Source organism: Mandrillus leucophaeus, unplaced genomic scaffold, assembly GCF_000951045.1.
Source record: "Mandrillus leucophaeus isolate KB7577 unplaced genomic scaffold, Mleu.le_1.0 Scaffold756, whole genome shotgun sequence".
Taxonomy (NCBI): domain Eukaryota; kingdom Metazoa; phylum Chordata; class Mammalia; order Primates; family Cercopithecidae; genus Mandrillus; species Mandrillus leucophaeus.
The window spans coordinates 690,529-703,476 of NW_012108208.1; the positions used below are offsets into that span (position 1 = coordinate 690,529).

Sequence of the window (12,948 nt, forward strand, 5' to 3'; positions counted from 1 at the left end):
TGCCACAGTTGATTCAACCTTTGATATGTGGTTAGGCATTTAGAGAAACTAAAAATGTCTCCTGTGAAGAATTATTAACATATTTGTTAATTAGAATTATTATATTATTATATTATATTATCTTTCCATGTCAATGCATTTGTTTCTATCTATATATTTTAATGGCTGCATAGTATTCCGTTGACTATACTATAATTGAAGTACCCAATTTCCTATTGTATGATGTGAGCATCATACACAGCTGATTCTTTTGTCACATCCTTATTTAGCATGGATGAAGATAAACTTCAAATATGAAGAATATTTAAGTCAACAGTCTGATGACTTCATTTGTGAAAACAGATTTGTGTAGCTTTTAAAAGAATTATCTTCATTTTTCTCTAATAAGTGTACAATATTTAAACACAGAATAAGTAAAAGTTGTAATCCCACCCTTCATGGGTAACCACTCCTAAGAGATTTTTGTTATGACAACTTTCAAGCATCTAGCAAAACTGAAAGAATCTTAGAGTGAATGCCTTTATACCCTCCACCTACATTCTACCATTAACAACCTACTATACTTGATTTATCATACTTCTATCCATCCTTCTATTCATCCAAATATGCCTTATATTTTTATGGCAATGCAGTTTTAATTTGCAGGAGAAAGAAAGAAGGAGGGAGGAAAGGAGGTGTCAGAAGGCAAAAAGAAATGTACTTTGAGGCTCTTCGGAGACCTAGAGTCAAAAATACCGCTATTAAATGGAGTCACCATGAAGTAAGGATTCAGCACGAGTATTTCTGTCTTTGCTCTGTTTGTAGATTTCTTAACAGTTCCTAGCCAAAGAATTTTCATAAAAGAAAGTTAAAAGGAATGTTTCTGTTAAGGGTAAGGAGATAGGAAAACAATTATTAAATCGAATATCTAATATCAAGTTCTATACCACATTTTTATTAGAAATTTAGAATTACCTAACTTCCTTAGGTCTGTTTCAAAAGCAAATGCTGATGGAGATCTGTTTTTCTTGCTAATACTGCATCTTTGCACATAAAATACATGTTGAAATGAAAGTTAAAGGAAAAGGGGTAGTTTTCAGTGTTGTGTTTAAGTTGAGAGACCATACGCTGCATATAATATTCACAGAGATTGAGCTAAAAATACAGCAGCAAGGTGCTCAGATGCTTTATGGAAAAGCTGCCTCTAATAAAGCATTCTCTTTGCCCATTCTAGTTTTATAAATATTATGAAGCTTCAGGAAATATGAGCAGGATCTCAAATATATTCAATAAGGTAAAGAAGTGGTATTTTGGGATACAGTATTAATTTAAAAATCAAATCCTACTTTCTATTTTTATCCAGTATCCTTGTGCATGAGACATTATTTACAAGCATAAAATTACAATCTATTTTTAGCTTGACTAAAAATGATGGATCTCTAGTGTCATGGAAAAAGAAATCTAAGCATAGAATGTTTTAATACAAATGATGTCATTTGTTCTGCAATGCAATTCTTCCGCAAATGAGTTTTTTCTTTGTGTAATTCCAGTTAGGAGGTACTTGATTAGACACTTCAGTGTGGTTTGCATTGCCGGAAAAGAAAGTACAGGGGTAAAGGAGCCAATTTTTAAGCAAGGGGGAAGCCATGTTAAAACACCAGCATTTTTGGTTCATCCAAAGCATCAAATAATGAAAAAAAAAAAAAAATCACTGAAAAATGTGCACAGGTACCACCAGCACACGTGTTAAGTGTAGTAATTTATGTCCCAAATCAGACAGCTCTAAATTTTTTGTTTCTTAGCTTGAAATAACAAGTATCTTACAAGTTATAACTTACTTATAAAAGAGTGTATGGATACACATTAGATGTCTTCACTAAATATTCTTTTGCTGTTTTGTTTTCAAAACATGTTTGAGATATAGCACACCAACAATATTCTGTGTGTGTGTTTTTTTTTTAAATAAGGAGACAAAGAAGAAGGCTAAAACTATGTTTAGAGCTTTTAAAAACACACCCAAAAGGTAAAAAAATTGAGAGCAAAACCAAATTTTTTCAACAGAGGTCAATGTTGTATACACCACTCTTTTAGAGAAGGTGTAAGACAACTGAATAGACAAGGTGTCACTAATAGAACCTTGAACAGGTGAGAGGGAAGGCGACAACCACAAATGTTAATGTTTTCAAAAGAGGTCTGATTAACACCATTAAGAAAGACAAGCTGATGAATGGTCATTTATCATGCTTTATAGAGCAATCAACAGCAAAGCCGAGGTTCTATCCCCACAGTTGCTATGGTTTTCATGCTTGGAACAATAAGGAAGTACCTACTTACATGCCCAATACATATCTATATGCAGAGGACACATCTCAACAGAAATGAATAAGAAGACATAGTTTCTGTCCTTAAGAAGTTAACAGCGTATTTAAGAAGAAAGTGTGTGTTAATTATGTGCAAAAGTATGTGCATTGAAGATAAAGTAGAAATGTCTTGAGACATTAGAATGGCCTTTACAGAGACTTGGGCATTTAAGGAGGATCAGAAACTTACCAGATAGAATGGGGATGGGGAAGGCATGCCAAGAACAATATGACATATTTAGGAGAAAACTACAATTAACTCACTTGCACCTAAAAATGAGAGATCAATGGGGGAAGGAGGAGAATATCAGATTGATGTGAAAATACAGGCAGACAGAGACAGATAGGAAATGACATTGCTTGTTGTTTGCCTCTCTGTGTCTTACCAAAAACATGGCCTTGTTTCCATATTTAATGTGCTTAGAGCTGCTTAGGGACAAGTTAAATCTGAATAGACAGCACTATTAATTTTACATTATTACAAACTAAGGTGTTCTTTTATAATGTTAGTCTGCATCATTTTTATTCTGGATATAGTGTATCTGCAAATTAGATAGGATTATCCATAAAATTATCTGGAGCATTGAACCCCAATTGATACTCTCTGCCATTAAGTGATTTAATTAAAAAATAAAATTGAATCAATTGAACTCATTGAATCATTTTGAACCCCAGTGTTCTAGATCAAGAAATCTTTTGAACCCCTGTTGAATTCTCCTCACTCTCCTTCTCAGGCTCCACTTCCCTTGTTATACCCCTGATGCACTATGCTCACCACATTCTGTCTTGTTGTTCCATAGCTAATCATTGAGCATGCTTTTCCTCAGTATATTACTAAAGTCCCTTCCAAACCTACCCATTAAAGTATCTCTCCTTTGCTTAAATACCTTTACAGGCTCCTCTCTGCCTTAAGAAAAAAATATTGATGTCTTGGCAAGAAAGCAAGGCCTTTAATGATCTGCGCCCTGATTAATTTGCTAACCTCATCTGCTACTTTTGGTATTTGCCCATTGTTCCAGCCTCTCTACACAAGTGACATTTCTTTGAATGTGTCACACCTTATGTGTTAGTTCCTTTATATAATTTGTTCCCTTTGCTTAAAACCTATCTCCTTGCTTTAAAACTTTAGGAACCCCATCACCTTTCCTTATTCCAGGATGAATTTAAAACATGTCTTTTGTCATAATAACAATTTTTTAAAGACAAAAGAGAAAAAAGTTACTTTTTCAAACTCTTTGTTACTACCCAAAATAACAAATCTTTTATACTATAGTCTATTATTGTTAACCAATGAAACAATTTATTATAAAATGATACCTAAGTATAATTCATTAAAATAACTCCCCAAAAAACCGTTAGCTGAAATTGCTTTTGTCTCCCTGAAATAGATATGAATATTTTTTACTGGAACTGCATAAACTTGGGCCCAATTAAATGAAAAGATTACCAGGAGACTGATAAGCACATAAAAGGTTCTCAATAAAAGTTTAATGAATGAATTTTCTCTGCAATTATGACAAACTGCATTTCAAGGCATTATGCTAATTTTTGCAGGTACTAACTGTGAAAATAAGTTAGATATCAATGCTATGCATGCATTTGTCAAAACAGTAAAAGAAGTCAACTATAAAACAGTATTTTAAGTAGGGATAGAAAAGTTTGTGAAAACTTTTGTGAGAGAATAAGAAAACAGCGATTTAAAGCTGTATGAGTAGACTTCAAAAGCTAGAATGGAAGTACAGAATTCCTAAAGAAACTCCTGAGAAAATACATGAAATTAGGCAGCAACATAAAGTTTACACTGTAGGTTAGGGCAACTTTGTTTAAATTTTCAAGATAACTTGTTGAAAATACTAAAAATCTAGAATAGTTATTTTAATTTTACATTTTTAAAGTTAATTGGAGGCTACTATCACTAATCCTCTTAGCTGCACTGACCTCAGTGTGACAGTGTAACAGCGGATACTAATAATCTGATACAATCCCCCATTCACAAACCCCATAGTTCAGTCTATGAAATCATCAACAGCTTAACAGTGTGATGGCATTTTTACTCTTATAATTTTGTTATATATACTATTAGTCAATAATTAAAAAGACAGCAGAATTCACTGGAATTCATAATGTTAAAAACAGCTAATTTATACTTCCAAACTGAGGAATAATGACCTCAAAAGTATCTTTCTCAGTCATGCATTCAACACATCAAACAACCAACTTGGCCTATATAGAACTGTTCTCTAAAATGTTAGGGACATAAAGATATATAACTCGTAGTTTCTATCCTTAATGAGCATATACTTTGTTTAATTAGTACAAAACATTATATTTGTGCTTAGAAAATGTATTGTATTAATCACATTGTACAATGTTCTTAAAAGAAATTTTCACAGCCACAACTTACAAAAATCCATATATGTTTCATTAAAGTTCCTAAAATGGATACTTTCTGCTTATATGATGCTTTGCAATATATTAAGTACTTGCATATTTGATACACCATCTAACCTCAAAACTCTGTCAGGTTGTTAGAGTAGATGACATTTTTCTTATTTGACAAATGAGGACACTGCTAACTAAATAGGTTGCTCAAACTTCACACTTCTTCAAAGACATGCAACTGGTCAGTGGTGAAGCTGGTACTCTAAGGTAGGTTTCTAATGTCAAGTTCAGTCTTCTTTTCAATATGATCTGTTATGTCTGTCTTAGACAGATGCTTTTAATTAATTGTGATGTCAGAATTTCAATGCTGGTGTCTTATTCATGTGTAAGAGTTCAAGGAAATGAGGTGCTTGCCAGCAGGAAAATGAGGGATTCCCTAGTAATTATATCTTAGGGAAAAATTTAATTATTCAGAGTCAGTTATAACATGCATTTTACTTCAGTTTTTCCTCTAAATAAAATTTTCAAGAGTAGGCTTATCAGTGAAAAGGATCAATTTAAGTTTCGAATGTCAGGATTTTAGAATATATTGCTAAGGCATTAGAGGTCTCCTAAGTCACTCTGTTTAATGAACTGACCTTTGGGTCTCACCCTTTCCAGAAAGGGACCATTTCCCCACCGTGGGACTGTAGCAACCTTTTTGATTTTATTGAAAAGTGACACGGAGAGGTTGAGTAATCAATTTGTTCCAAAATCGGATTATCCAGAAGGAAAGAAATGAAAATAGATTGGAAAGATCTTTCATGTTATAGTACTGCAGATGCTGACTAAAAATAGCATGCACCTTTCACCTTTCCATATCTAATTCTAAAGCATCTTTTAAAAAGTCAATAACTAAAAACTGTTTAGGCAACATGTTGGGTTGAGGGACAAAAGTTGAAGAAAGTATAATCACATTTCTTACCAGCTCAAAGCTTCTGCTTTGTTTATAGAAGAGCTTAGATACAGTGAATAATGGAAATTGTAAAACCTTATTCCTGCTATTTTTTTCTCTAAAATGAAGGAAACATTTTAACTTCAGAATACCAGAATCCACAGTTAAATGAACACATATATTTTCATTTTATCCAAATAGCATGTACACCACATAAAGTAAACATTACTTTGCTCTGGCATTTTGGTTTTTTGTTGTTGTTATTTTAACTCCATAATATTGTTTAAGTTGCCCACAAGACCAAACTGAAATTTTTTAAAACAAAAAAGCTAACTGTAGAAAATAGTTAGGCATTTACTTCTTTTCCCTGTTTTTCAGAGGCTTAAGTTAACAACAGTAAGTTTTCTTAATAGTTTTGTTAACTTTTTGAGGCCATTCAAGTAATCCTCAGTTGGCTTCCAATTTGATGTTTCACAGTAATTAGGTTAAATGCCACTGTAGTGGTCTGAAATGTTGCCAGCTTTCCCAGAGTCAAGTGATTTTTTTTTAAAAAAATACTTCTTTTGTGCACATGGTGTTCTAATTTCCACTATGATCTGACCTTATAGGTTTTCTTCTTTGATTTTTTTGTCATATATTTTATTTTGTTTAAAAAATGAAATGCTGAATATCTAAGGTGACATGGGCCTAAATTCTTGGCAATATTAATACTATATTAAAATATGGTATTCCCATCTAGAGGTGGCATCTATGTCTGTTCTTGAATCTCAGCTTCATGACTGTTTGACCTATATAATACAGAAACAACACTGTGCTCTTTTCTGGCAGCTTCCAATTTTTGTCTTTTGAGATGGTTGCTCTTGGAACACAGAACCATGCTTTAAGATGTCAAGCCTCCTCTGCTCTTGCTGTATGGAGAACAGACAAGCTTTCCCATCAAGCCCTAACCAAACTGCAGAACTGTGAATAAAATAATTGTTATGAAAAGGCACTAAGCTTTGCAGAGGTTATTTATGTGGCAATGGAGCATCAGACAGATACCATAATATTGGCTTTGTATTAGCATCATTGAATAATATCTATAAGGGCACCTACCTAGACATGAAATATTGCTCAATACCATGACAATAACCAAAAGAGAGAATGGTTATTAAACTTAAAAGTTAACACTCAAAGGCAAGGCTATTCATACAAGTTACATAGGGTCTGTATAAACCTCAAAGGCAGTTTTGCATTCCAGTTCTACCATTCCTTTTCCCTTTCTAAGGAGCCTAACTTTATCGGCCTAACTGTAAAGAATGTTAGGATCTCAGCAGCAAGGGATGGTGGAAAGGAAAAGACTCTGGGAATGAACCCAGCTATAGGCATGGGTAGGGGTGGGAACAGTGGTTCAAATTGGTATTCAAAAAGGACTCAAACTGGGGAAGTATTGATATCTGCACAGCCCTAATTTGATGGGTGGTACCTAGCAGTGGTACTGTTTATTTTTTTAAAATTTATTTTTACTTTTTTTTTTTTGAGGCAGAGTCTCACTCTGTCACCCAGGCTGGAGTGTAATGGCATGATCTCAGCTCACTGCAACCTCTACCTCCAGGGTTCAAGCAATTCTCCTGCCTCAGCCTCCCAAGTAGCTGGGATTACAGGTGCATGCCATCACGCCTGGCTAATTTTTGTATTTTTAGTAGAGGTGAGTTTTCGCCATGTTGGCCAGGCTGGTCTTGAACTTCTCACCTCAGGTGATCCAACCGCCTCGGCCTCCCAAAGTGCTGGGATTACAGGTGTGAGCCACTATCCCTGGCCAGCAGTAGTGTTTAGCAGTGCTCCAGCCAGCAGGGTTTAGGAAAAGGGAAAGATACAAAGGGCTAGGCAAAGAAAGCTTGCACTATAGGAGACATGTGGGTGACCATATCTTATCCTAAGGAATAATGGATGTCAGATCTAAAATAGCAGGACCATACTCAAACTATACCAGTTGGGAGGTCTGAGTCTACTGAAATAGGTATACTGGTTTAGGGCCTAGGTAGGGCAGGTGAAGACATTTTTTCCAAAACTGAAATTTTGATTCCCTCTTTTTCTCTGGTTCTTTCATTACAACCTGAACAGACTAGTTCATTAATTTAGCAAATGGTTTTTAAAGCGCTTATTATATGCCTGGCCCTGATCAAGGTGCTGGAAACAATGGAGAACAAGGGTGATGTTTACATTCCAGTGATGAGAGTTTTACAATAAAAAATTAAGTGATGATATGGAGAAAATTAAAATAGAATAATATGGTTGAAATTGACTAGGTGAATATTTTATATTAGGTAATCTTGAAGCCATCATTGAGCAGGTAACTCAATTGAAATTTGAATAAAAACAAGAAGCCAGCCATGGGAAACAAGAGAAAAAACACTCCATATAAACAGAACTGCTGATGCAAAAGTCTTTAGGTAGAAAAGAGCTAGGGATGTTTGAAGCAGATCATTACAATTGTGTATACTTAGACTCATCATGAATGTTGATTGAGTGTCTGAAATACTTGGGACCAGAAGTATTTTGGGTTTCAGAAATTTTTTGTCTGGATTTTGGAAAATTTGGAAGTACATAATGAGATATCTTGGGGATGGGTCTCAAGTGTAAACACATAAGTTATCTGTGTTTCACATATATGTTTCACATATACCTTATACAAATAGCCTGAAGGTAATTTTATGCAACATTTTAAATAATTTTGTGCTCAAAACAAAGTTTGTGATAAGTACTTATGCGTGGAATTTTCCACTTGTTGCATCATGTCAGCACTCAAAAAGTTCCAGGTTTTGGAGCATTTTAGATTTTGGATTTTTGGATTAGTGATGCTCAACCTGTATATATGAGGTCAACTGAATGGATATTCTTATTTGCTGGTATTAGCACTACTGAATGATTACAATGTGCTAAGCATGCTTTATTTATTATATCAATCCTTTTCCATAACAGCTCAATGAGGTTGGGTACTGTTATTGCATTGTCAGATGAATAAATGTAAACAAAAACAATGAAGTAGCTTGCTTTGGTCACATAGTTACTCCATGATGGAGTCAGGATTTGAATCCTGCTGGTCTCACTTCAAGGTGTGTGCTCTTATCTACTACCCCAGAAACCATAAAACCTTTATTAGTAAAATATTTTGAATAGGACCCAAATATACATAGTCCTAACAATTTCTCTGTTAATAGTAGTAAAGTTTACTGTCTTTTTAAGAAAAATAAATAAATAGAACTTTTTTCTACTTTAGAATGCACTATGCTGCCTCCCCTCTGTATTTATTTCATCTGTTTTTCTGACACCAGAGAAATTTTCATCATTATTAAACATTATCCTTTTGATAATATATTTGATTTCCATCTAAAATCAGCATGAGAGACACGCTGAAGTATATTTTTCAAGGAAATGTCACATGGTGGGAGTGCTGGAGTTAAAACATGTATATAAATGGCTTGGATTTAGTAAAAAAAAAATATATATTCAAGACTTACCTTAATGGTTATTGTATACCCAGAGTAGGTGCTTCTTTTGGCCACAACCTAATTCAATAAATACAAATTCTCCTATGTCTTCACTGTTTAGACTTTTAAATGCAAAATAATGGACAATAGCTATTTAAAACATAGTGTACAGCCAGGTGTGGTGGCTCACATCAGTAATGCTGGCACTTTGGAGGCAGAGGCAGGAAGATTGCTTGAGTCCAGGAGTTTGAGACCAGCCTGGTCAACATAGTGAGACCCTATCTCTATATGAAAATAAAAATAAAAATAAATAAAAAACTATAGTGTGTAAGCATGCACAAGCACGCATACGCAAAACTAACTGACCAAATAACCAAAATAATCACAGAACTCCTGATGTTTACTTGCTAAAGGTATACTTTCTAGATTTAGATAACATTTAAAAAAATTTTCAGAAACTCAGAACCAAAGATTCTGGATCTGAAGTAAATTAACCACAGAAAAACTCAGGTGGGATGCATAAACATTTCTCAGTGGAAGGATGTCTATTATATTTCTCTCTCTCGTCCTCCTAGGGTTGGAAACATCATACTGATACCCAAATCTATACATAGTTCAGTTCACACTGCTCTCTAGAACTGTAGATCAGATTTTCCAATTGCATTCTTAATATATGCCTGTGCCATCCAGAGACTTCAAGCCAAACATGTCCAAAAACTGAACTCTTTTACCATGAAACTTGTTTTCTTTCTGATATTCTATTTGTTAATAATATCATCATCCACTCATCATCCTTCAACCAAAGCCACATCTTCAGTTCACAATTATTTATCACTTGTAATAGTCTTCTAATTAAACACTCTGCCCTAAAGTCTCACCTTTTCATGCCCATTCCTTCTAAAATGCAAACGTGTTCATGCTACTTCCCTTCTTAAAAGTCTTCACTGGTTCCCCCGCTGCTGATAGGACAGATTTTTAACACTGAGACTTCATCATCTGGTTGAGCTCACTTCCTGCCACTCTTTTACTCCCATAATCTCATCATACTCTGGTCAGATGAAACTGCCAGTTATTCTCCAAACACACCATGCTGTACCATCTTTATAAGGTTTTAAACATACAGTTTACTTTGTCATGAATACTAATATTTCAGAAATTTCACACTTGTGGAACAGTAGTCTCTCAAGATATTAAAAGGAAAGAGATATAAAAAGATATTTAGAGAGAAAAATAGTGAGTTCTACCGTCAGGTAGCTTTAGAAATTTAATACATTTTCTATTTTTTTGGAGAATCACAGTGCCCACCAGCACAGTAAAAGTGCTAAGGAGTCTTGCAGTACAGAAACTGGTTAATCCAGAATAACACAGTATTTCCCCAAATTACTTGACAACTGAATGTTTTTACTATCTAATTATCTTTAGGGACTATTTTAGGAAATCTACTTCAGGAAATATTGCTTTATCTACCTCTTTGCCTAAAAATGCCTACTTGCTCTTTAAAATCCAGTTCCAATGAATGCAGTGAGTAAACAAAGACACAGATCAGACTCTTTAGATTACAGACCCTTCCATCTCAGGATAACTGTGTTTCTCAGGGACCTCCAGAAATTACTTAAAATGCAAAATTCAGTTATATGCTACTTGGGCTCCTGTCACTGAGAAGGTAATATTAATATAAAGGAATAAAAGGCACCAAAATCATTTTTATTCCTTGAAATTGAGAGCTATAAAAACTATGTTTAAAAGTTCAAAGTTCAAATATATTAGTTACTATAATATTTCTTCTTGAAAATTAACTTAGGAAAACAACATGACATATACAATGTAAACTTTAAAAATATCCTGAGAACATAAAGTCATAAGTAGTGTTCACCAGTTAAAATCAATCATTTAATTTTATACTGAAATAGCTAATTGTGTATAAGAACTCTTGAAGATAATGCTTAAAATTTAACATTTCTGGATACCCAATAAAAAAATAGAATATAAACACCTCATTTTCTTCTCTGAAATCCATCCCCTGATGTTAGAGACACAGACATGGTAGCATGAGGGCATTCATAAGTAACATTCGTGTATCTGCATACCCACAGAAGAAGCATGATAATTTCCTCACTCGTTCAAACAAACCAAGAACTGCTAAAATCAGACTTCAGGTCTTACATATTTCTCCTATTATTTAAATCCCACATATATATGATACACAGAGAAACAAAATAGAAGAAAAAAATACCAGGGAGGTGTTGGTGAGTCAAACTTTTGCCTTAGTTTAATCTTATAAACATGTGGCTAGTTTTAATTTTAATTCAATAAAGAAAAGTTAGAACTTTCTCCCTTCATTAGCCAATATAAGACAGGTAGACTTCCCAGAGAATTATGTAGGGCAGTAAAATAAACACTTTGTATTGATGGCCTCTAAAATTCACAAATGAATGATTTAATAAAAGACTTTGTGCTATTATTTATAATAAAAAAAAAACTAGGTTAGCATCTAAGAAATTTGTTACCTTTTAAGGAATCATATCCAAATACTGAGAAAAACATACTGGGATTAGTAGTAGAAGCAGCAACACTATAAATAACCCATTAATTTATACAACCCAGAAAAACACAATTTCTCACTGAAGTATACTTTGAGACAATGTAAACAGTGTCTTAGAAGGAAAAAAGACCAGATATAAAATTAAGACTTACACTGAAAGTAGAAAACAAAAACCTGTCTTTACTTTTCATCATTAATAGAATACTAAGAATTTCAATAGTTAATTCAACAAATATTTATTAGGTGCTTACGATGTGCTAGGCACCGTTTTAAGGGTTGGGTATATCGCAGTCCTTGCTGCCATGGAGTACACATTCCAGTGGGGTTAGATAGGTAATACACACAAAACAAATAAATATACTATATTAGGGGTTAAAAAGAAAAATTAGAAAGGGGAGAAAGAGCAAGGAAGAGGAAACTTACTACAGATAGGCTGATCTGAAAGGGCCTCTCTAATAAGGTGACATTGACATCTGAATAAAGTGAGAGAGTAAGGTACACGGATTATGTAGGGGAAGAGTTTTCCAAACAAAGAGAATAACAAGTGTGCAGTAGTCTCCCCTGATCCTTGGGGACACATTTTAAGACATTCAGTGAATGCCTGAAACCTTAGATAGTATTGAACCCGACTGCCACCAATCAGACCACATTTCTGCTCATGTCTTCTGTCCATGAATTTAAGGACTTTTCCATGTTAACCAAACACTTATCAGACACTGAAGTTGCCATAATTTTTGCAGCTTGAGGTACAGCAGCAAAACTAGAATGGATTCTTTCCCCTTCTTCATAATTTCATGGATAGATGTGTTCTTCCCACAGATCTTAGCAATCTCAGCATATGAGTTTTTTCTGTCCTTATTAAGTCAATAACTTTTACTTTTTAACTTAATGCTTGCATTTTATAGCTTCTCTTCGGTATATCCAAACTGTCAGCATCATTACTTTTGTGCTTTGGAGCCATTATTAAGTAAAATTTGAACTCAAGCACTGCAATATTGCAACCGTCGATCTGATCATCAAGATAGCTACTAAGTGACCATCAGGCTAGTAGCGTACACAGTGTGGATTTGCTGGACAAAGGGATGATTCATGTCCCAGGCAGAACGCAGTGGGATTGTGCCAGACTTCATCATGCTACTTAGAATGATGTGCAATTTAAAAGTTATAAATTATTTATTTCTGGAATTTTTCATTTAATATTTTTGGGTCACAGTTGACTGCGAGTAACTAAACCACAGAAAGCGAAACTGCAAATAAGGGAGGACTGCTGCAGTTAGTGAA

At 34.2% G+C, this 12,948-nt stretch overlaps 1 protein-coding gene and 1 long non-coding RNA gene across 2 annotated transcripts in view; one reads left to right on the forward strand and one right to left on the reverse strand.

Annotated features, from left to right (window-relative positions):
- The window catches only part of LOC105529224, a 12,209-nt gene extending 5,563 nt beyond the window's left edge, over positions 1-6,646 (forward strand). Inside the window, exons 3-4 of the long non-coding RNA XR_001004476.1 lie at positions 1,214-1,273; positions 6,484-6,646. This is a non-coding gene — a long non-coding RNA (uncharacterized LOC105529224). The remainder of the gene's footprint in view (positions 1-1,213; positions 1,274-6,483) is intronic.
- The window catches only part of GSTCD (glutathione S-transferase, C-terminal domain containing), a 142,935-nt gene that overhangs the window by 24,303 nt on the left and 105,684 nt on the right, over positions 1-12,948 (reverse strand). The window lies entirely within an intron of this gene.